Raw genomic sequence first — 21,690 nt, 5'->3', positions numbered from 1 at the left:
TCAAAGCCTTTGCCACAAGGTGGAGCTTATTAAGTCATACTTGGCTCCACTTGTAATTACAATTTTCTCATCTGGGCACCATTTTCTTATTATTGTGCCATTACCGTAATATAGGGTTCCTACTGATAGAGCAGCTAACAGCTGAGAGTGCCCAGTGTGGCCTTGGCAAAAATCTTTAACTCTGGTCCTATTTCTACTATGTCCTGGTCCTCCCTCATTCTACTGTTGCAATTGGTTCCATTCTCCATATCATCTTGTTCTGTCCCTGCTTCTCTTTTCTGTGTAACTGACCACAGGAGTGGCTCTTGAATTTGCTAATTTTTTTTCTGTAGATTTTTACCATCTCGCTTTTACTCCTTTCCTCCCACACTAAAGGTCCCCACTCTAACCAATTTTTCCCATTAAATCATAACAACTCCTATAATTAGTATGATTATACGATTTATACAATTGAAAGAGTGTTTTATTTGTGCCCGGCACAATACTAAATGCTTTACATGCGTTCCTATTGTCATTTAATCTTCACAACAGTCACATAAGGAGGGACTAATTATTGTCCCCATTTTAAAGTAGAGAAAACCAAAGCTCAGCAATGTTTCCTTCTGGCCCAGGGTGTAGAGAAACAAGAACCCACGTCCACTCTTGGAGGGAATGTAAATTGGAATAGCCTTTATTTAAAAAAAAAAAAAAAAAAAAAAAAAAAGGATGGAGGCTCCTCAAAAAATTAAAAGTATGCCAGGTGCAGTGGCTCATGTCTGTAATCCCAGCACTTTGAGAGGCTGAGGTTGGTGGATCACTCAAGGTCAGCAGTTTAAGATCAGTTTGGCCAACGTAGTGAAAACCTGTCTCTACTAAAAATACAAAAATTAGCCAGGCATGGTAGTGCACAGCCATAATCCCAGCTACTCAGGAGGCTGAGGCATGAGAATAGCTTGAACCTGAGAGGTGGAGGTTGCAGTGAGCTGAGATTACACCAGTACCCTCCAGCCTAGGTGAGAGAACAAGACTGGAAAAAACAAAAAAAAATTAAAAATAGAACTACCATATGATGTAGCAACTCTACTTCTGTGTATACATCCAAAAAACTGAAAACAGAATCAAAATTAAAGGAAGAAAAATCACTGCCTCAAAGAGATATCTTTACTCCCACTAATAATGCAGGATTATCTTTATCTTTATTACCTTATTATTATCTTTACTAATAATGCGGGATTATTCACAATAGCAAAGCTATAAAAATAACCTAAATATTCATCAGTAGAAGAATGAATAAAGAAACGGTAGTGGACATACATAACAGAATAAGGTGGTGTATATACACAAAGAAGGAAATTGTGCTGTTTGCACTATCATGAGTGAACATGGAGGACATTATACTAAGTGAAATAAACAAGACACAGAAAAGCATATTGTGTGATCTTATATGTGAGATCTAAAATAATCAAACTCATATAAGTATAGAGTAGGCCAGACATGGTGGCTCATGCCTATAATCCCAGCACTTTTGGAGGCTGAGGTAGGTGGGTCACTCCAGGCCAAGAGTTCCAGACCAGCCTGGCTAATATGACAAAACCCCATCTCTACTAAAAATATAAAAATTGGCCAGGCGTGGTTGCATGCAGCAGTAATCCCAGCTACACTTGGGAGGCTGAGGCTCAAGAATTGCTTAAACCCAGGAGGTAGAGGTTGCAGTGAGCTGAGATCAGGCCACTGTGTTCCAGCCTGGGCAACAGAGCAAGACTCTGCCTTAAAAAAAAAAAAAAAAAAAAAAAAAAAGGTATGGAATTGAATGGTGGTTGCCAGAGGGTGCAGAGAGGGGGAAATGAGGATGGGATGTTCAAAGGGACAAAGTTTTAGTTGTGCAGGATGAATAAGTTCTAGAGATCTATTGCACAGCAGTGCCTATAGCTGACAATACTGCCTTGTATACTTAACATCTGCTAAAAGAGTAGATCTTATGTTAAGTGGTCTTTCCACAAAAACATATTACAATTATATTACTATAATTTAAATTATAATAATAAAGTGAGTAGAAGGAAACTTTGGGAGATAATAGATGTGTTCATAGCCTTGATGATGATAATGGTTTCACCAGTATGTACTTATCCCCAAACTCATGGAGTTATGTGCATTGGATACCTACAGCTTTTTGTATGTCAGCCATACCTCAGTAACATAGTTTAAGGGGAAGAAAAAGTCATTTTCCCAACATCGGTCTGACTCCGAGACCACAGCTTCTCACCAATTCTACACTGCCCACAGCAGCCCTCAGTCCAGCATTTTGTGTGATATTTCTCCCTTTGCAGCAAGAGCATTACATCAAATACCTAAAAGTTAATTTGACTGCAATATTTTGGAAGACTGTTTATATTAAACAAACACAAATTAGAAAATAGTTTTCAAGTGTGTCTCAATTTATGATTTTTTAATGTAATGATTTTTACATTTTAAAATGTAATTTTACATTTATATTTATGATTTTTACACTTTAAAAAATCATAAATAGGGACACAAATAAGGTTAAGATGAGCAGGAAAATGGTGGTACACAGTCAGTCTTCAAGAATGACATACGTTCATTTACGTACAGCTTCTACCTATAGTATAGCTCATGCTCCACAATGTCAAATTCCTAATAATTTTCTTTTTACCAACAGGACTGGTTTTATTTATAGGTACACACTGCTTACTACTATGCAACAGAATGGGTATAGGAGGACTCTGATACACAGATACTGAAAAACTTCCCATTTTAAACACCTCAAATTTCACCATTTGAGATTAATATTCTTTTGGGCTAAACTTTTTTTTTTTTTTTTTTTGAGACGGAGTCTCACTCTGTAGCCCAGGCTAGAGTACAGTAGAACCATCTCAGCTCACTGCAACCTCTGCCTCCTGAGTTTAAGCAATTCTCCTGCCTCAGCCTCCCAAATAGTTCTCCTGCCTCAGCCTCCTAAGTATCTGGGATTACAGGCACCTGCCACTATGCCCTGCTTATTTTTATATTTTAGTAGAGATAGGGTTTCACCATGTTGGCCCAGCTGATCTCAGACTCCTGGCCTTAGGTGTCTGCCCGCCTCACCTTCCCAAAGTGCTGGGATTACAGGCATAAGCCACCATACTTGGCCAGGGCTGGCCTCTTTTAAAATATAAATTTATTCACAGGGAAAAATAACCCTAAGCCACTAACAGCTTAGTGTGAATAAATATTCCAAGTGCTTCCTGAGAAAAGAAACTAGAATAGAAGGAACAAGCACTGTTAGTTCCTTAGGAAGACAGACAGAGCCCTGATCTGGAGGAAGTTACCCAAAGAGGATGGTAGATGGGTCAAGAATAATTTTGGCCTTAATTCGGGCCATTGTGTTGGCCTGAATCAGTGCTTCTTTCTAATGTGTGTGAAATAGCTATGCTGTCCAAGAATAGGTTTCATTTACTAAAGAAACAACAACAACAAAAAAAATCACCTGTCATAATCCTAGCCTTTGGAGCCTACCTAACCCTAATGTAATAAATCCAAAAAATAAAACTGAAAGATTGTACAGAAAATGTTATGCTTGATCAACTGCAACTACCCAAGTGAGAACCACACTTGCTTTAAAAGTAGAAGCATCCAAGTATTTGTTGTTGTTGCTGAATCAGAGGAATGAGCTGCTTTCATCCTTATTGAAATTACACAATCCTTTGCATTCATAAAACTTCAGTAACAATTTGAACTGCCAAGGTCTTTAATGATGAGATTATTTGCCTTTCAGAATTGACAGTTATATTAAAAATCCCACCTCTTTAATCCATCAGAGTTGAGTGCTGCTCATTCAACCTGAATCTTTTTACTAAACATAAGGAGTATTTCATAAGTTTAAAAAGAGGGAGAAAGCTTTCAAAAGTCTTTTTTCCCTCCTTAGCTTCCTAAAAAAAAAGTCAGCCTATTTTATAAAGTATCTGAAGAGTCATATTTCACTAAATTATTTTTAGCATAATGTTCAAAAATATTAGATAAACAAAAGAATCAGAAAATCAAATGTGTTCTTTCCTGTTCTAGCTAACATCCATTAACACCAAAGTTATCACAATTGTTTGAACTAAAGTCCCTGAAGCTAAAAATTAAAGTTAGACATCAACAGATTGTGTAGGTCAAGGTGATTCCATCTTGAACAGCTCAACAATTTAAACTCCTTCCCAGACAGAAACAATACTTCTGAACAAGTCATTACACTTTAATAAGACTCCAAATCCTACTTTAAAATACTTCTTGATATACCTACCAAGCTCACTTCTTTGAGAGAGGAAACTCATTGAAATTACATATAAAAAAAACTTTAAAATGCTACTCAACCATAAAGTGATACAACTTATTGTAATATTCAAAGTAAACTTTTCATTTCTACTTTTAAAAATACCTAATTATAATGCCATAAGTGCCCCAATTTTATTATGTGGTAGACTGCTTCATATTCTACAGTCTTACAGTGTCAAATAAACCTTTGCCTATTCCTGACCTTCTTTTAGGAATTAATGTACATCCTGAATCTGCATTAGAATATGTTATTCCTTTTGTGAAAACTGTCTTGCTTTATTAAAGTCTTAACTGCCAGAAAACAAGGTAGAAAAGCATAAGTAGAGGACTGAAAGGCTTAACAGAATTCAGAGAAGATAGACAATAGTTAACACTTACAAGGTGATCCCTACGTTCTGAGCTCTTTACACACTAAGTCCTTTAATTCTTAGGTGCTGTTTTCACACAAATTTAGAAAACTCAGGTACAGAGAGGTTAAATGACATCCTAAGTATCTTACCTTTAATAACTTGCAGAGATGGTTAATACTAAGTATCAACTTGATTGTACTGAACGATACAAAGTATTGATCCTCAGCGTGTCTGTGAGGAAGTTGCCAAAGGAGATTAACATTTAAGTCAGTGGGCTTGGGAAGACAGACCCACTCTTAATCTCGAGGTACAACCTAATCAGCTGCCAGTGGGGATAGAATATAAGCAGGCAGAAAAAATGTGAAAAGAGACTGGCCTAGCCTCCCACCTACATCTTTCTTCCACGCTGGATGCTTCCTGCCCTTGAACATCAGACTCCAAGTTCTTTAGTTTTGGAACTCGAACTGGCTCTCCTTGTTCCTCAGCCTGCAGACAGCCCATTGCGAAACCTTATGATCATGTGACTTGGTACTTAATAAACTTCCCTTTTTGTATGTATCTATTCTGTTAGTTCTATCCCTCTAGAGAACCCCAATACTCTTGCCTATGTCCATTTACATGCTAGTAATGGGCGTAGGCAAGTTATTAAAGGTGAGATATTTAGGAATATCTATATTTAGTAATATGTCCATTTACTTATTGATATGCTTAGTAATGCCTTAAGTGCCCTGATTTTATTGTGTGGTAGACTGCTTCATATTTTTTATTGTACTTTAAGCTCTGGGGTACATATGCAGATCTTGCAGGATTGTTGCATAGGTACACACATGCCATGATGGTTTGCTGTCTCCATCCCCCCATCACTTACATCAGGCATTTCTCCCAATGTTATCCCAACCTCCTTACCCCCTGCTGTCCCTCCCCTAGACTCCCACCCCCTCAACAGACCCCAGTGTGTGATGTTCCTCTCCCTGTGTCTATGTGTTTTCATTGTTCAACACCCTATGAGTGAGAACATACAGTGTTTGGTTTTCTGTTCTTGTTTCAGTTTGCTAATAATGGTTTCCAGATTCATCCATATCCCTACAAAGAACATGGCTGCACAGTCCATGGTGTATATGTGCCACATTTTCTTTGTCCAGTCTATCATCGATGGGCATTTGCATTGGTTCCAGGTCTTTGCTATTGTAAACAGTGCTGCAGTGAACATATGTGTGCAAGAGTCTTTATAATGAACAATTTTTAATCCTTTGGGTATATACCCAGTAACAGGATTGCTGAGTCAAATGGAATTTCTATTTCTAGATAGTTGAGGAATCGTCACACTGTCTTCCACAATGGTTGAACTAATTTATACTCCCACCAACAGTGTAAAAGTGTTCCTATTTCTCCACATCCTCTCCAGCATCTGTTGTCTCCAGATTTTTTAATGATCACCATTCTAACTGGCATGAGATGGTATTTCCATGTGGTTTTGATTTGCATTTCTCTAATGACCAGTGATGATGAGCATTTTTTCATATGTTTGTTGTCCTCATAAATGTCTTCTTTTGAAAAGTATCTGTTCATATCCTTTGCCCACTTTTGAATGGGTTTGTTTGTTTCTTGTAAATCTGTTTTAGTTCTTTGTAGATCCTGGATATTAGCCCTTTGTCAGATGGGTAGACTGCAAAAATTTTTTCCCATTCTGTTTGTTGCTGGTTCACTCTGATGATTGTTTCTTTTGTTGTGCAGAAGCTGTGGAGTTTGATTAGATCCCATTTGTCAATTTTGGCTTTTGTTGCCATTGCTTTTGGTGTTTTGGTCATGAAGTCCTTGCCTGTGCCTATGACCTGAATGGTTTTGCCAAGGTTTCCTTTTATGGCTTTTACGGTGTTAGGTCTTACAAGTCTTTAATCTATCTGGAGTTAATTTTAGTGTAAGGGGTCAGGAAGGGGTCCAGTTTCTGCTTTCTGCCCTTGACTAGCCAGTTTTCTCAATACCATTTATTAAGCAGGGAATCCTTTCCCCATTGCTTGTTTTTGTCAGGTTTGTCAAAGAACAGATGGTTGTAGATGTGTGGCATTTCTTCTGAGGCCTCTTTTCTGTTCCATTGGTCTAAGTATCTGTTTTGGTACCAGTTCACAATAGCTACAAAGAGAATAAAATACCTAGAAATAAAACTAACAAAGGATGTGAAGGACCTCTTCAAGGAGAACTATGAATCACTGTGCAAGGAAATAAGAGAGGACACAAACAGATGGGTAAACATTCCATGCTCCTGGTTAGGAAGAATCAGGATTGTGAAAATAGCCATACTGCCCAAAGTAATTTATAGATTCAACGCTATTCCTATCAAGCTACCAATGACCTTCTTCACAGAACTGGAACCAAAAGAGAGCCCACATAGCCAAGACAATCCTAAGCAAAAAGAACAAAGCTGGAGGCATCATGCTACCTGACTTCAAACTGTACTACAAGGCTACAGAAATCAATACTGCTTCATATTCTACTGTCTTGCGGTGTCAAATAAACCTCTGCCTATTCCTGACATTTTTTTTTCAGGAATTAATGTACATCCTGTATCTGCATTAGAATATGTTATCTTTTTTGAGAAATTGTCTTACTTTATTAAAGTCTTTTTTTAACATATTTATCACTTCAAATGTTTTTTGTGATGAGGATATTGGCCATTTACTCTTAGAGATATTAAAATGTATAGTACTCAAGTATTAGCTATCTTCAGCATGCCATGCTATTGATCTAAAAATAAATTTACTCTTCCTATTTAGTTGAGGCTTTGTACCCTGTGACTATCATCTCCCCATTCCCCTCATTTCCCCGCCTCTGGTAAACATCATGCTACTTATTCATGCTTCTGTGAGTTAAACTATTTTAGATTCCACATACAGGTGAGAGCATGCAGCGTTTGGCTTTCTGTGCCTGGCTTATTTCACTTCACATGATGGTCTCTGGTTCCATTCACGTTAGAGCAAATGACAGAATTTTCCCTTTTTAAAAGCTGAATCATATTGCATTGTACATATATTCCACAGTCCTCTTTATCTTAGGTTGATTCTGTAACGTGGTTATTGTTAAAACTGCTGCAGCCAACATGGGAGTATAGACATCTCTTCAACAAACAGACTTCAAATCTTTTGAGTAAATACCCAGAAGTGGGATTGTTGGGTCACATGGTAGTTCTATTTTTAGTTTTTTGAGGAGCCTCAATACAGTTTTTCATGATGCTGGTATTCATTTACATTCCCACCAACAGTATGCTATGGTTTTCTTTTCTCTCCATCCTTGCCAACAATCGTTGTCTTTTGTCTTTTTGGTAATAGCCATCCTAACAGGTGTAAGGTGATCTCATTGTGGTTTTACCTTTTTTTTTTTTAGACAGAATTTCACTCTCATTTCCCAGGCTGGAGTGCAATGGTGCAATCTCAGCTTACTGCAACCTCCACTTCCCGGGTTTAAGAGATTCTCCTGCCTCAGCCTCCGGAGTAGCTGGGATTACAGGCATGCTAATTTTGTATTTTTAGTAGAGACAACGTTTCTTCATGTTGGTCAGGCTGGTCTTGAACTCCTGACTTCAGGTGATCTGCCTGCCTCTGCTTCCAAAAGTGCTGGGATTACAGGTGTGAGCCACCAGGCTGGCAAGTGGCTACTTTTTATCTCCCCAATGGTCAGTAAGATTAAGCATTTTTTTCATGTATCTCTTAGCCATTTATGTCTTCTTATGAGAAATGTCTATCACCTCTGATTTATTATAGAAGTTTTACAGTTTCGGGTCTTGTGTTTAAGTCTGTAATCCATTTTAAGTTGGTTTTTGTATGTAATGTGAGATAAGGTCCAATTTCATTCTTTTGCATGTGGATATCCAGTTTTTCTAACACCATTTATTGAAGAGACCACTCACTTTCCACTGCATATTCTTGGCACCTTTTGCTAATTGTTTGGCTGGGACCTATGGTACTATATTGAATAGAAGTAGTGAGCATGGGCATCTTTGTCTTGTTTCAGATAAGAAAGGGAGGAAAGGCTTCAGCTTTTGCCTGCTGAGTGCGGTGTTAACTGTGGATTGCTCAGATGTGGACTTTAGTGTGTAGAGGCACATTCCTTCTATACCTAATCGTTGAGAGTTTTTAGCATGAAAGAATGTTAAGTTTTGTCAAATGCTTTTCCTGCATATAGTGAAATGATCACGATGTTTTTTCTTCATTCTGTTAATGTGGTATATCATGTTTATTGATTTCATTTGCTGAACCATCCTTGCATCCTAGAGATAAATCCCACTTGATCACAGTGAATGATGTAACATGTTGTTAAATTTGGCTTGTTAGCGTCCTCTTAAGAGCAGAGCTCAGGACAAAGGCCAGGGTTGTCCTGGTGTAAGGGCAGTGTTGCCTGATGCTGCCAGTGGTCATGCCTGTCCATCCAGCCCCCATCCACCCAATCATAGGAAGAAACCAGTGTAAAAAGGCTGAGAATACCCAAAATCAGAATGCCTCTCCCTCTACAAAGGATCACAGTTCCTCATCAACAGGGGAACAAGGCCTGATGGAAAACGAGTGTATCCCAATAACAGAATTAGGCTTCAGATGGTGGATAATAAGAAACTTCTGTGAGTTTAAAGAACATGTTCTAGCCCAATGTAAAGAAATTAAGAATTCTGAAAAAAGATTTGATGAAATTCTAATGAGAATAGACAATTTAGAGAGGAATATCAGTGAATTAATGGAACTGAAGAATACTATATGAGAACTCCGAGAAATATGTACCAGTTTGAACACTCGAATTGATTAAGCAGAAGAAAGGATATCAGAGGTTGAAGACCAACTTAATGAAATGAAACGAGAAGACAAGATTAGAGAAGAAAAAGTAAAAAGGAATGAGCAAAGTCTCCAAGAAATATGGGACTATGTGAAAAGACCTAATTTACATTTGATAGGTGTACTTGAATGTCATGAAGAGAATGAATCCAAGCTGGAAAGTATTCTTCAGGATATTATTCAGGAAAACTTCCCTAACCTAGTAAGGTGGGACAATACTCATCTCCAGGTAATACAGAGAACACCACAAAGATATTCCTCAAGTAGAGCAACCCCAAGACACATAATTGTTAGATTCACCAGGGTTGAAATAAAAGAGAAAATTCTAAGGGCAGCTAGAGAGAAAGGTCAGGTTGCCCATAAAGGGAAGCTTATCAGACTTACAGCAGATCTCTCAGCAGAAACCCTACAAACTAGAAGAGAGTGGGGGTTAATATTCAATATCCTCAAAGAAAAGAATTTTCAACCCAGAATCTCATATCCAGCCAAACTAAGCTTTATAAATGAAGGAAAAATAAAATTTTTCACAAACAAGCAAGCACTCAGAGATTTCATCACCACCAGGCCTGTTTTACAAGAGCTTCTAAAAGAAGCACTACACACAGAAAGGAACAACCAGTATCAGTCATCCCAAAAACTTACCAAAAGATAAAGAGTATCTCCATAATGAAGTATTTATATCAACTAATGGGCAAAATAGTCAGCCAGCATTAAATGACAATATTAAACTCACAAATATCAATATTAATCCTGAATTTAAATGGATTAAACGCCCCAATCAAAGACACAGACACACAGACTGAATTAAAAAGTCAAAACACATCGGCACTCTGTATCCAGATCCATCTCATAAGCAAGGACAACAAAGACTCAAAACAAAAGGTTGGAGGAAGACTCACCAATCAAATGGAGAGGAAAGAAAAACAAAACAAAAAAAAACAGGAGTCGTAACTTTCGTCTCTGACAAAATAGACTACAATAGTAACCAAGACTAAAAGAAACAAAGAAGGACATTACATAATGATAAAAAGATCAATGCAACAATAGGAGTCAATGATTATAAATATATATGTACCCAATATAGGGGCACCCAGATATATAAGACAAGTTTTCAATGACTTATAAAGAGACTTGGACTCCCACACTAATAGCGGGAGACTTTGACACCACATTGTTAATATTCGACGGATCAATGAGATACAAAATTAACAGAGACATTTATGATTTGAACTCAGACCTGGAACAAGTAAACTCAGTGAATATTTATAGAATCCTACACCCCAGGTCCACAGAACATACATTGTTTTTTAGTATCACATTACACCTATTTTGAAAGTGACCACATAAATGGAAGCAAATCACTCTTCAGCACTTGCACAGCATTTCACAGATTTAAACAAAATATATGTTGGCTGTTTGTTATTTTCTTTCCTTATTCCTTCCTGTCTCTGCTGATAAGCACAATCATCAGCATAAAAGAGGTTTTTAATACCTATTTCTAGATTGCATTCCAGCCTGGGCAATAGAGCAAGACTCCTGTTCTCTCTCCCCCTTTTCTCTTTCTCTTAAAAAAAAAAAAAAAGAAAAATATTCATAACCCCTTTAAGCACTATTAACTACTCAAACAATGTCATGTAAAACTGCATTTTGATTTGTTGTGCAGTGTTACTAATGTATTGATTTGTACAGACAATAATTAAAAAGCACTATAGAAGGCACTTTTTAAGGGGAGAGAGACTCCTCCCCCATCCCACAAAGCAAGCCACACCTCAGGTTGTATGAGGATATTTACTGAATCAATGCTAACAGGCAGAGTTTTGTTTGTTTGTTTAGCCCCAGTGCTTTTGCTTTTTAAAAAAAAGTACATTTTATATTTTAGAGCACTTTTAGGTGCTCTGCAAAGTTGAGCAGAAATTGCAGAAGTTTCCCATAATCCCCACTACCCCTACACATGTATAGTTTCCCCCATTATCAACACTGCTAATCAGAGTGGTTGTTACAGTTTATGAATCTATATTGACACATCATGATCATCCAGAGACCACAGTTGACATTAGCGTTCACCCTCAGTGTTGTATATTCTATGGGTTTGGAAAAATGTATAAAGAGATGTACTTCCCATTATAACATCATACACAGAGTAGTTTCACTGCCCTAAAATTCCTCTGGGCTCCTCTTTTCATCCCCACCCTTCGCGCATTCCCCCTGGCAAAAAAGAAAAAAAAAATTAGGCAAATGTCCCATCTCCATCCTTTCTTTTTTTTTTTTTTTTTTCTGGTATGTGTTTTATTTTTCTCCCTCTCTCCTTTGCCCTCACAACACGGTGAGAGGAAGCCAATCACATTTTTCAGTTTATTAACCTGGCTGGCAGTCCAATCACACTGCTGACTGAAAAAGGTTTCTGGCAGCCCAGCTCCACCCAGCTCACTGTGCCTTGGAGGCGGTGGTGGTGGTTGATGCAGCCCCGCTGGCAGAGGCCACTGTGAAGAGAGAGTTCTGGATGGACTCGGCGGAGGTGGAGATGGTGTGAAGGCTGGCTACAGGTGCAGAGTTCCCTGCAGAGGCTGCGGCAGCAGAGACCAAGCTAACAGGGTTGCTGGTGAGCAGAGAGAGGTTCTGAGGGCTCAGGAACAGAGGGGCAGTCACAATGTTGGGGGCTCCTCCTGCATTGTCAAATACCAGGTTCCCAGTTGCATCAAGCAATGTTATTGGAAGAGAGCCACCAGAAGCAAGAGCTTGAATAGTTGCCAGTGTACTGTTGCTCATTAGAGCTGGGCTGAGAGAGCACTGCTCAGGGTCCCCGGATTCAGACTGAGTAAGGCACCTCCAGCCGCAAACTTTGAGGGTGCCATCAGGCCTGGGTTTAGTCCTGCAGCAGCTGTGATGGCAGCAAGACTAGCATTTGCTGGCAACTGTGTGGCTCCTTGAAGGGCAGCAGCTGCTGCTGTTTGCAAACATGATGCTGTCACCATCACTTGGCTGGTCCCAAGAGGGGAGGACAAAGGAGTGGAGGTGATCTGTGTTGTGCTGGTCTCACTGGCACTGGATGCCTCAGAGGTGGAGGCCGAGGCAGAAGGGGAGGGACTCAGAGAGGGCGGGGGTGACTGCTGAGGAAGCCGGAGGTGCTGTGGAAATCACGGTTGCCGTATTGTTGGAGGTGGTGTCTGAAGTGCCTGTAACTGAAAGATTCGTCACATCAGCACTGATCAGAAGGAGGACAGGGCTGACTGTGAGGGTAGTTGCTGCACTGCTAGTCACAAGGCTTGGTGTGGTCGCCACCAGTGAAATTGGGCTGGGGAAAAGTGCTTTGATAGGTGAAGGGCTGGTCCCACCACTGCTTGGTGGGTTGATTCTTTTTTCTTTCTGGTGGCAGTTACAGAACCAAACACAAATCACCTCTTCTTCCATGTTGAGCTGATCAGCAATCAGCGATCTCTTCCAAGGTAGCATTTTGATTCTCCAAGAAACTCTTCTCTAAGGTCACATGGATGTTGGTCTGTATGCTGGCGTGTTTCTTCCTCCTATGGCTCGAGCCCTCAATTCCTGGAGAACTCAGGGCATTTGGGCTGGAGAAGGATGAATCAGATGAGAGGTTCTCTGCATCATTTAGCCACTTCTCTAAAAGCGGCTTCAACTTGCACATGTTCTTAAAGCTGAGGTTCAAGGCTTCAAAGCGAGAGATGATAGTTTGGCTGACGTCATTTCCATATAGTATCCTGATAGCAAGCCCAACATTAGCCTGAGTGAATCCGAATTTGATTCGTCTTTGTTTTAAGGTCTTGGCAAACTGCTGAAGCTCCTAAAGGTCACTGGGCTCCTCCAAGCTGGGAGTATCAATTCGCTTTGGTGTTGACTGGCTCTGGGGAAGTGTCTGAATTGGGGTTGCTGCTATCGTGCGTGTTGTGGTTGCTGGCTGTGAGGTGAAGGTGATGCTTGGCTGCGACTGTAGGTGGTTGTCTTGGCTTTGCTGAGGTAGTTGTGATAAAAGATTTTGCATTTGCAGGAGACCCTGCTGGCCCTGGGGCGTCTGTGAGATGATAAACCACGCTGGCTGCAAATTGGTGGTTGGATGCACCAACACAAACTGTTGCAGGTTGAGATTCTGCCGTTGAAGCTGTTGCAGTTCTTAAAGATCCTGTGCGATCTGTATGGGCTGAGACAGAGGGATCCGCCTCATGAGTGTGGCAGCAGAGGCAGAGAAGATGGCCCCAGCAGCGCTATGCTGCTGGCTGGTGGAGTGCTGCTGTATTGCAGCAGCCAGCGCCTGTGCCTGTGCCTGTGCCTGCTGCAGTAGTAACTGTTGCTGGGCGAGCATCAAAGTAAGCCCAGTTATCTGTCCTCCAGCTAGCATAAGCTGGATTTGGGGAATGGCTGCCTGCACTGAAGGCTGCTGGGAAGGCTGGCTTGGCTGCTGTGAATCCCCCGATTCTTCATTAGATTTAGACTGTACATTTAAAGACTGAGCAGCAGCCTGTAAACTTGTTCCATCGAGTTGGACCTGATGAAGATGTCCGAGGAAAGCCTGCACCTGGGCTGTTGAGATTGCTCCTCCTACAGGCACAGGCTGCTTCTGAAAGTCCAGACCATTGGTTTGTGTGCCTGTGTTGCCATCTCCACTCTCCACAGATGGTTTACTGGTTTCTGACGGTTGTTCATTCTTGAGTCTGCTGCTGCTGCCGGCGCCACCAAACTCTCATCTTCTATTAAAGTCTTAACTGCCAGGAAGCAAGGTAAAAAAGCTTAAGTAGAGGACTGAAAGCTTTAAAAAAAAAATTGAAAGACGACAGATAATTGTTAACATATAACAAGGTGATCACTATGTTCTGAGCTCTTTACACACTAAGTCCTTTAATACTTACAATGACCCTATAAGTGCTGTTTGCCTCCCAGCCTACATCTTTCCTGCATGCTGGATGCTTCCTGGCCTCGAATATCAGACTCCCTCCATCGGCAAGTCATTAAAGGTAAGATGGGATAATCAAGCAATGTTATCTACATTAAAAATTGGGAAGACGGGCCGGGCGTGGTGGCTCACGCCTGTAATCCCAGCACTTTGGGAGGCCGAGGCAGGTGGATCACGAGGTCAAGAGATCGAGACCATCCTGGTCAACATGGTGAAACCCCATCTCTACTAAAAAATACAAAAAAATTAGCTGGGCATGGTGGCGTGTGCCTGTAATCCCAGCTACTCAGGAGGCTGAGGCAAGAGAATTGCCTGAACCCAGGAGGCGGAGGTTGCGGTGAGCCGAGATCACGCCATTGCACACCAGCCTGGGTAACAAGAGTGAAACTCCATCTCAAAAAAAAAAAAAAATTGGGAAGACAACCATGTTTGCCCTTGGTTCCTCTGTCAACAAACTCCAGCTCTGCAGAAATCTGGGGCTCACTATTATATTCTTATTAAGAGTAACTTATTCGTCATTCTTAGATGTAAAGAAGGAATGAAAGCAAGAGTCTTGCTTTGTTTTTGTGAGGAGATGACCTATGAACAGAAGCTTCTCTTGAAAAGAAAGCTTGAGGCTAGTATTTACATTAGCAGCAATTATATTAATAAATCATCTAATACCAATCTTTTATAAGCTACTGAGAAAATCGGTTTTGAATTAGTGAGAGAGGAAGTAGCAAAGACCTTCCATCAAGAAGGAATTGGGGGTGAATTCATAAGTATGTGCATGTATATGAGAGTCAGGGCAAGGTCTTAAATAATCACAGATCAGTAGGAAGACTTTGGGTTACAGTAATAGGGTGACAGTCAGAAGGAGGACACAGAATAAAGAAAGCTGAGGACAGTGTAATTATGCTGCAATTTGGCCATGGGCCCTGATGATAGCTAAATTCACCCAGGCTAGGTATGAGAGCGTTACACAGTGCATGGGAACTCTGTACACTCTAGCCAGGAATTATGAAAGAAAAGCCAAAGACAGTCATAGTTAAGTCATTCTAGCAGATTGTTTTATAAAGCCTATGTGGAGTTAGCCAAAAGTTGAGATTTGAGGACACAGTCCTCTAGACTGCCAGGCCAGCCCCTGACTCCTGATACCTACAGCAAGCGGGTAGAGCCCAGCTCAGTAAAGGTAGAGGGGGAGTCCACAAAAGACTCCTAAGACTACTCTCACTTCTGATACCAACTGCAAATTCAGGGCTTTCAGAAACCATCCTCTGGTTCAGTAATTCTCCAGGACTCACAAAACTCCCTGAAAGCAATTATATGTATGGTTATGCTTAATTACAGGGAATGGATACAAATTAAAATCAGCCAACAGAAGAGAAAAGAATCTGAGAAGGCACCAAGCATGAAGCTTCCACTGTGCTCGGGACATGACTCTCGGCATCAATGCATGATAATATGCATGAAATTTTCAACCAGGCACACTCATCTGAGTTTCTGTGTTCAGTCTTTATTGGGGCTTGTATCCATTTCCTAAGGCTATCACAACAATATGCCATAAACTGTGTGGCTTAAAACAACTGAATGTTTTTGTCCCATTGCTCTAGAGGATGGAAATCTGAAATCAACATGTCAGCAGGCCCTCAGTCCCTCCCTCTGAAAGCTGTAGGGATAATCCTTCCTTGCCTCTTCTAGTTTCTGGTGTTTGTCTGCATTCCTCACTCACAACTACACCCATTCCCATCTCTGCCTCCATCACCATGTGGCATTTTCCTTTCATGTGTCTCTCTCCTCTTCTCATAAGAACACCAGTCATAGTAGACGGTGGATGACTGCATCTTAACTAATTACGTGCACAATTACCCTATTTCCAAAGGTCTCATTCCATAATACTGGAGTTTAACACTTAAATATATATTTTAGAGGGTGCATAATTTGACCCATAAAATGTCTCCCTTACATAGGCATGATTGATTGGTGGCCCACATAGCTGATATCAGTGTCCAGGTTAATAGCGTAGCCCTAAACCCCCACCCTGGATCACATGGTTAATCTTTTGGGTGTGTCCAGCCATTGTCCAAAACAAAGACACTCACTCTTTTTTTTTTTTAAATTTTTTATTGCATTTTAGGTTTTGGGGTACATGAGCAGAACATGCAAGACAGTTGCGTAGGTACACACATGGCAGTGTGTTTTGCTTCCTTTCTCCCTTTCACCCACATTTGGCATTTCTCCCCAGGCTATCCCTCCCAACCTCCCCCTCCCACTGGCCCTCCCCTTTTCCCCCCAATAAACCCCAGTGTTTAGTACTCCCCTCCCTGAGTCCATGTGTTCTCATTTTTCATCACCCGCCTATGAGTGAGAATATGTGGTGTTTCATTTTCTGTTCTTGTGTCAGTTTGCTGAGGATGATGTTCTCCAGATTCATCCATGTCCCTACAAACGACACAAACTCATCATTTCTGATTGCTGCATAATATTCCATGGTGTATATGTGCCACATTTTTCCAATCCAGTCTATTATCAATGGGCATTTGGGTTGATTCCAGGTCTTTGCTATTGTAAACAGTGCTGCAATGAACATTCGTGTACATGTGTCCTTATAGTAGAACGATTTATAGTCCTTTGGATATATACCCAGTAATGGGATTGCTAGGTCAAATGGAATTTCTATTTCTAAGGCCTTAAGGAATCGCCACACTGTCTTCCACAATGGTTGAACTAATTTACACTCCCACCAACAGTGTAAAAGTGTTCCTTTTTCTCCACATCCTCTCCAGCATCTGTTGTCTCCAGATTTTTTAATGATCGCCATTCTAACTGGCGTGAGATGGTATCTGAATGTGGTTTTGATTTGCATCTCTGATACAAAGACACTCACTCTTATCAGGTATGACACAGATTGCCTCCAAGAAGCTGAGGGCAAAGTCCAGAGCTCTTTTTGAGCAAGGCCAAATCCTTTACTACACAAAGCCTTAATAATTTTCCACTGATTCATCCTAAAGCTGTGTTTTAGAATATCAGAAGTAGAAAACACGATAATAGATATGAACAGATGACTAAGATGACAATATTACATAGCGTATGCAGTGGCAGTGGTAGAAATGACATCAGCTTCCTTAGGGTAATAGGCTTTAAAACTTAGACTAAAAATTCACTGATCTTTTTAACAGAGGTCAAATATTTTGAGATTCACAAACTACAAATGATTTTACTGTTTAAGTGACAAGAAGATAGCAGTGAAGCCAAGGAGAATATACATTTACATCTATCATTTGAGAGAAAATCTTCCTAGTTATTTTTACAGTAATTACTGTGACATTAGCTATACAAAATTAAAACATTTAAACCATCTTATATCCCACAATTATCATGATCACAAGTTGGTTTGAGGCCATAAGAAGCCATCCTGACCCCAATATCCCCTCCAGTACTCCTCAGAACCAGAGGCTGCTCTAAATTCCGAGCACCATCACTTTATTAAAGGAGGGGAGAGCAGGTGTTGATGCTAGCACCTGTGACTGTCACGAATGTAATCAGAAGAAAATGTAAAGAATTTTAAAGGAGAGAAAATGCAGAACAGTGTCCTCAGAATTTATGGTCTAAAACAGCTGGTTATCTATTTGAAGGAATCTCTGCAGAATGTTCCTTGAGAATGAGGAATATGTTGTTAAATATACATGAGGACAACCATATTCAAGAGGAATGCATAAAAACATAGTCAAATGGGGGAGGTGAAGAGTCCTCTCTTTAACTCAGGCAAAGCAAATCTGACCAGAAAAAAAAAAAAAATCCATAAATTAAATTTGGAGTTTCATTTGGAGTTTCCTTCAGAGAGGCAAATGAATCTAGAAACACTGCAATTCTCTATTCCTCCCTCTCCCTGTCACAGTCTTAGTCCATTCATGCGGTTATAACAAAATACTATAGACTGAGTAATTTATAAAGAATAGAAGTTTATGTCTCACAGCTCTGGAGGCTGAGAAGTCAAACATCAAAGTACCAATATTTGGTGCCTGGCAGGGGCCAATCTCTGTTTTCAGGATGGTGCCTTCTTGCTGTATGCTCAGGAAGGTAGGAATTCTGTGTCCTTACATGGTAGAAGGGATGGAAGGGCAGGAGCAGGCTCCCTTTGATCTCAAGCCCTGTTATAACGGTGCAATCACATTTATGAGACTAAAGCCCTAACAACTTAATCACTTTCCAAAGGGCACACCTCTACAGATTGTTCCATTGGGGATTAACTTTCAATATAAATTTTGGAGGGGACACCATATTTCAACCTGTAGCACCCATCTGAACCTTATTGGGTTCTCTGAGTATCAGACCACCCCACCTTGTTAACAAGTGCTGCCATTCTACACGGCCCAGGATCATGAGAAGAAACACAAGTCTAACATTATGAGCTGCTCCCTGTTCAGCAGATTGGAGATCTCCATGCAAGCAAGCTGAATCTTTTGAGAGCAAAAAAGATAAAGAGTTGGAGTCTGTCTTCAATTTGCTTCTGTTACTGGATCACTAAAATGCCCTTTGGCCGATTCTTCCTCTCTCAGGTCTCACTCGCTCTAAGTACCTTCTCTAACTCATGAGTTAAGCCCCATGACATTCTGAGTCCTTATCCTCCCTGTAGATTCCATTCATCAGGCTTACCTATCTGCATTGCAACTGACTGTTTTCTTATCTGCCTCTCCAGTAGACACCAACCTAGGTAAGGCAGAGGCTATATCTAACCTGATCCTCACTGTGTCTTCATTACCTAATAGCATGCTTGGCAGTACCGAGTATTCAAGAGAGGTCCGTAGAATGGAATAGAATAGAGCCACATGGAAAGAACCTCAGTGGAATGAAATGGCATGGAGTGGAATAGAATAACGTAGTCCCACAATTCCCCCTCTTAGCAATCTTTCTATCTAGAATTGAACCCCTAACCTATGAAGACTGCCTTGGGCAAAGAAACAGTTTCAACAGAACCAGCTAACAACAATTAAGAAGTCTGATATCAGACCTGAAATGATGTAATCAACCATGCAATATGGAAAGCAAACAAGCTCAAGAATAATATTGCTCCTACCAGAGATGGTTGGTTTTGAGCATCACCAAGATAGATAAGCAATACAGTAGATCCTGTGATTTACTAAGGTAAAGATACATTCTCTTTATTCTACCTAAAAAAAAATCTCTCTCACAGATTCTCATACTGTCTACATATTAATACTTTCCCAGTTCACATCATTTATCCCTGATGCATTGTCACCTTCCCCAGGGCATAGCAGCTTGCCATGCCATCTAGATGGAGAATCATTCATGTATTCTACAATTATGTATTGAGTTCATATGATGTTAGAGGGTCCATGCCATTGCAAGATAGGATTTATTTAGGATCACAGACTTGAGTTGGAGAGAAATGGATTTGAATGCCGGTTCTAGCATTAAGTAGATCAGTGTCCCTAAGGCAATTATTGAACCTCTCTGCACCTCCGTTTTCTCATCTATAAAATGGGACTAGTAACTCTTACTTCACAGACAAGGCCCCAGTATATTTCCAAGATCTTTTGAAGCTCTGTTCGTAGAAGTGTGGGGAAGAAAAAATGAAGAGCAAAACACCTGCCTCAAAGTTTGCAACCTCAAGTGCTAGCTATCATCACACCAAGGTGAATCAGATGGATCCTGTCCCTCAAGGAACTTACAGTCAAGAATGGAAAATCCCAGAGGTCAAAATTAATCCTTGTGAATCTCTACATTTATGCAAATTTCTTCAAAATGCAGATGCCTGAATTCTATGTGGTATATTCTATGTCCACAAATCAGCTGCAAATGCAGCACTAGGAGTGTGAATACAGTTTGGTTAAAACTTAACTTATTCTTATTAAGGGTCTTTTCTGTGCCTGACTCAGTGTAGAGCTCTCTACCCGTCAGGATTATTACTCTCCTAATGAACCCAGCAGCATGGAGACTGACCAGTTATGTCAGGATGGTCAGCTTAGAAAAGTGACTGCCCAGTACAGCTTGGGAACAACATTCTCAACTCCCCCGGAGGGGAGAGCTCTGATTAATGACAGCAGGACACATCGACTACTTACAGATAAAGCTTGGCTTTAAACTCCAGTGCATGGAATCAGACACTTTCAACTTTTTAATATACAGGTTTCAGACTTCATTCAGCAAAAGGAGGAAGGATATTGCTCTATTTCCATTCTTCTCAGCATGTAACTTTGTATGCATTACTGAAATATAAGTAACATTTCTAATTGCATGACAAAAATATTCCATGCAGCAACTGCTCTTAATAATATACTTACCATTGCCCATTTCATTACCTGATAATTACCAGATCATTAGAGCAAGTAATATATCCATGTGGGATAAACTTAGGGCAGTAATTTCAGAGAAAAGAATAGAAAAGCTCTCTTAAAGTTGCCAGCCAGTAGGCAATGTGTGGAATTAGCTACTGAACTAACTGAATATAAATGTACTTTCTAAAAGTAAACATAGTATAATGACATTTACAGCTAATTCTGGATCATAAAATTAAAAAGAAAACGGCTGGAAATTCCAACTCTCTCACTTTACAGGAAAGGACAATGAGGCAGCAAGGTTGAATTGCCCCCACAGGTTAATTGTGCCAATGGGAGCAGAGTCTGGACAAGAATGGGTCTCTCATCCCTTGTTCTCCCCTCTTTTATCACAGCATCCTCTAAATGCAACACAGATTTGATTTTTAAAACCCTGATAAACTGAAATATTTGGAGAATACAAGGAGTTAGGTAATTGGATTTTCTAGTTAAGCTGAGTTCAAATCAAAAACTAATCTTCTCTGACTCACAATTTTTACAGGGGTTGAAGAGGCAAATCTCAATGTCAAGTCCCTCTCACCCTGATTGCAGACAGTCACCCAGCCCACGACACATTTTCTCCCACTGCACTTGGACAACTTCTCATCGGCCTTCAGATTGCAGCTGAAGAAACCCTTCCTCTGCCAGGCCTTGTCTACCTTCAGACTAGGTGAGCTGCTCAACTGTGTGGGACTATAGTTCTATCTCCTATGATAAAATCACGTCACAATTTTTAATTAACCACTTAACATTTGTTTCTCCCCACTAGATGATTAGTTCACAAATTTATCCATATTTTAGGATCACCTGGATGGCTTGTGAAACTACAAATCACTAAGCCTCACCCCTAGAGTTTCTGATTCAGGTCTGAAGTGGGTCCTGAGAATTTGTAGTCCTAACAAGTTCCCAGGTGGTGCTGGTGTTACAGACACCACCCCACTTGAAAACCACCAAGCTGCCGGGTACAGTGACTCATGCCTGTAATCCCAGCACTTTGGGAGGCCAAGGCAGGC

At 40.4% G+C, this 21,690-nt stretch overlaps 1 long non-coding RNA gene and 1 pseudogene across 18 annotated transcripts in view; both read right to left on the bottom strand.

The window, feature by feature from the left end:
- The window catches only part of LOC103788313 (uncharacterized), a 435,883-nt gene extending 430,774 nt beyond the window's left edge, over positions 1 to 5,109 (bottom strand). For 13 of the 18 annotated variants that reach the window (XR_013526947.1, XR_013526969.1, XR_013526934.1 and 10 more), the window contains exon 1: positions 4,793 to 5,109. This is a non-coding gene — a long non-coding RNA (uncharacterized LOC103788313). The remainder of the gene's footprint in view (positions 1 to 4,792) is intronic. The other 5 variants (XR_013526933.1, XR_013526955.1, XR_013526944.1 and 2 more) reach the window with 2 other exon arrangements.
- A 6,612-nt stretch (positions 5,110 to 11,721) lies between these two features.
- The window catches only part of LOC100412203 (POU domain, class 2, transcription factor 1 pseudogene), a 53,102-nt pseudogene continuing 43,133 nt past the window's right edge, over positions 11,722 to 21,690 (bottom strand).

This window comes from Callithrix jacchus, chromosome 15, assembly GCF_049354715.1.
Source record: "Callithrix jacchus isolate 240 chromosome 15, calJac240_pri, whole genome shotgun sequence".
NCBI lineage: Eukaryota > Metazoa > Chordata > Mammalia > Primates > Cebidae > Callithrix > Callithrix jacchus.
Note: the sequence above shows the minus strand (reverse complement) of the source record. Positions and strands in the feature narration are given on the sequence as shown.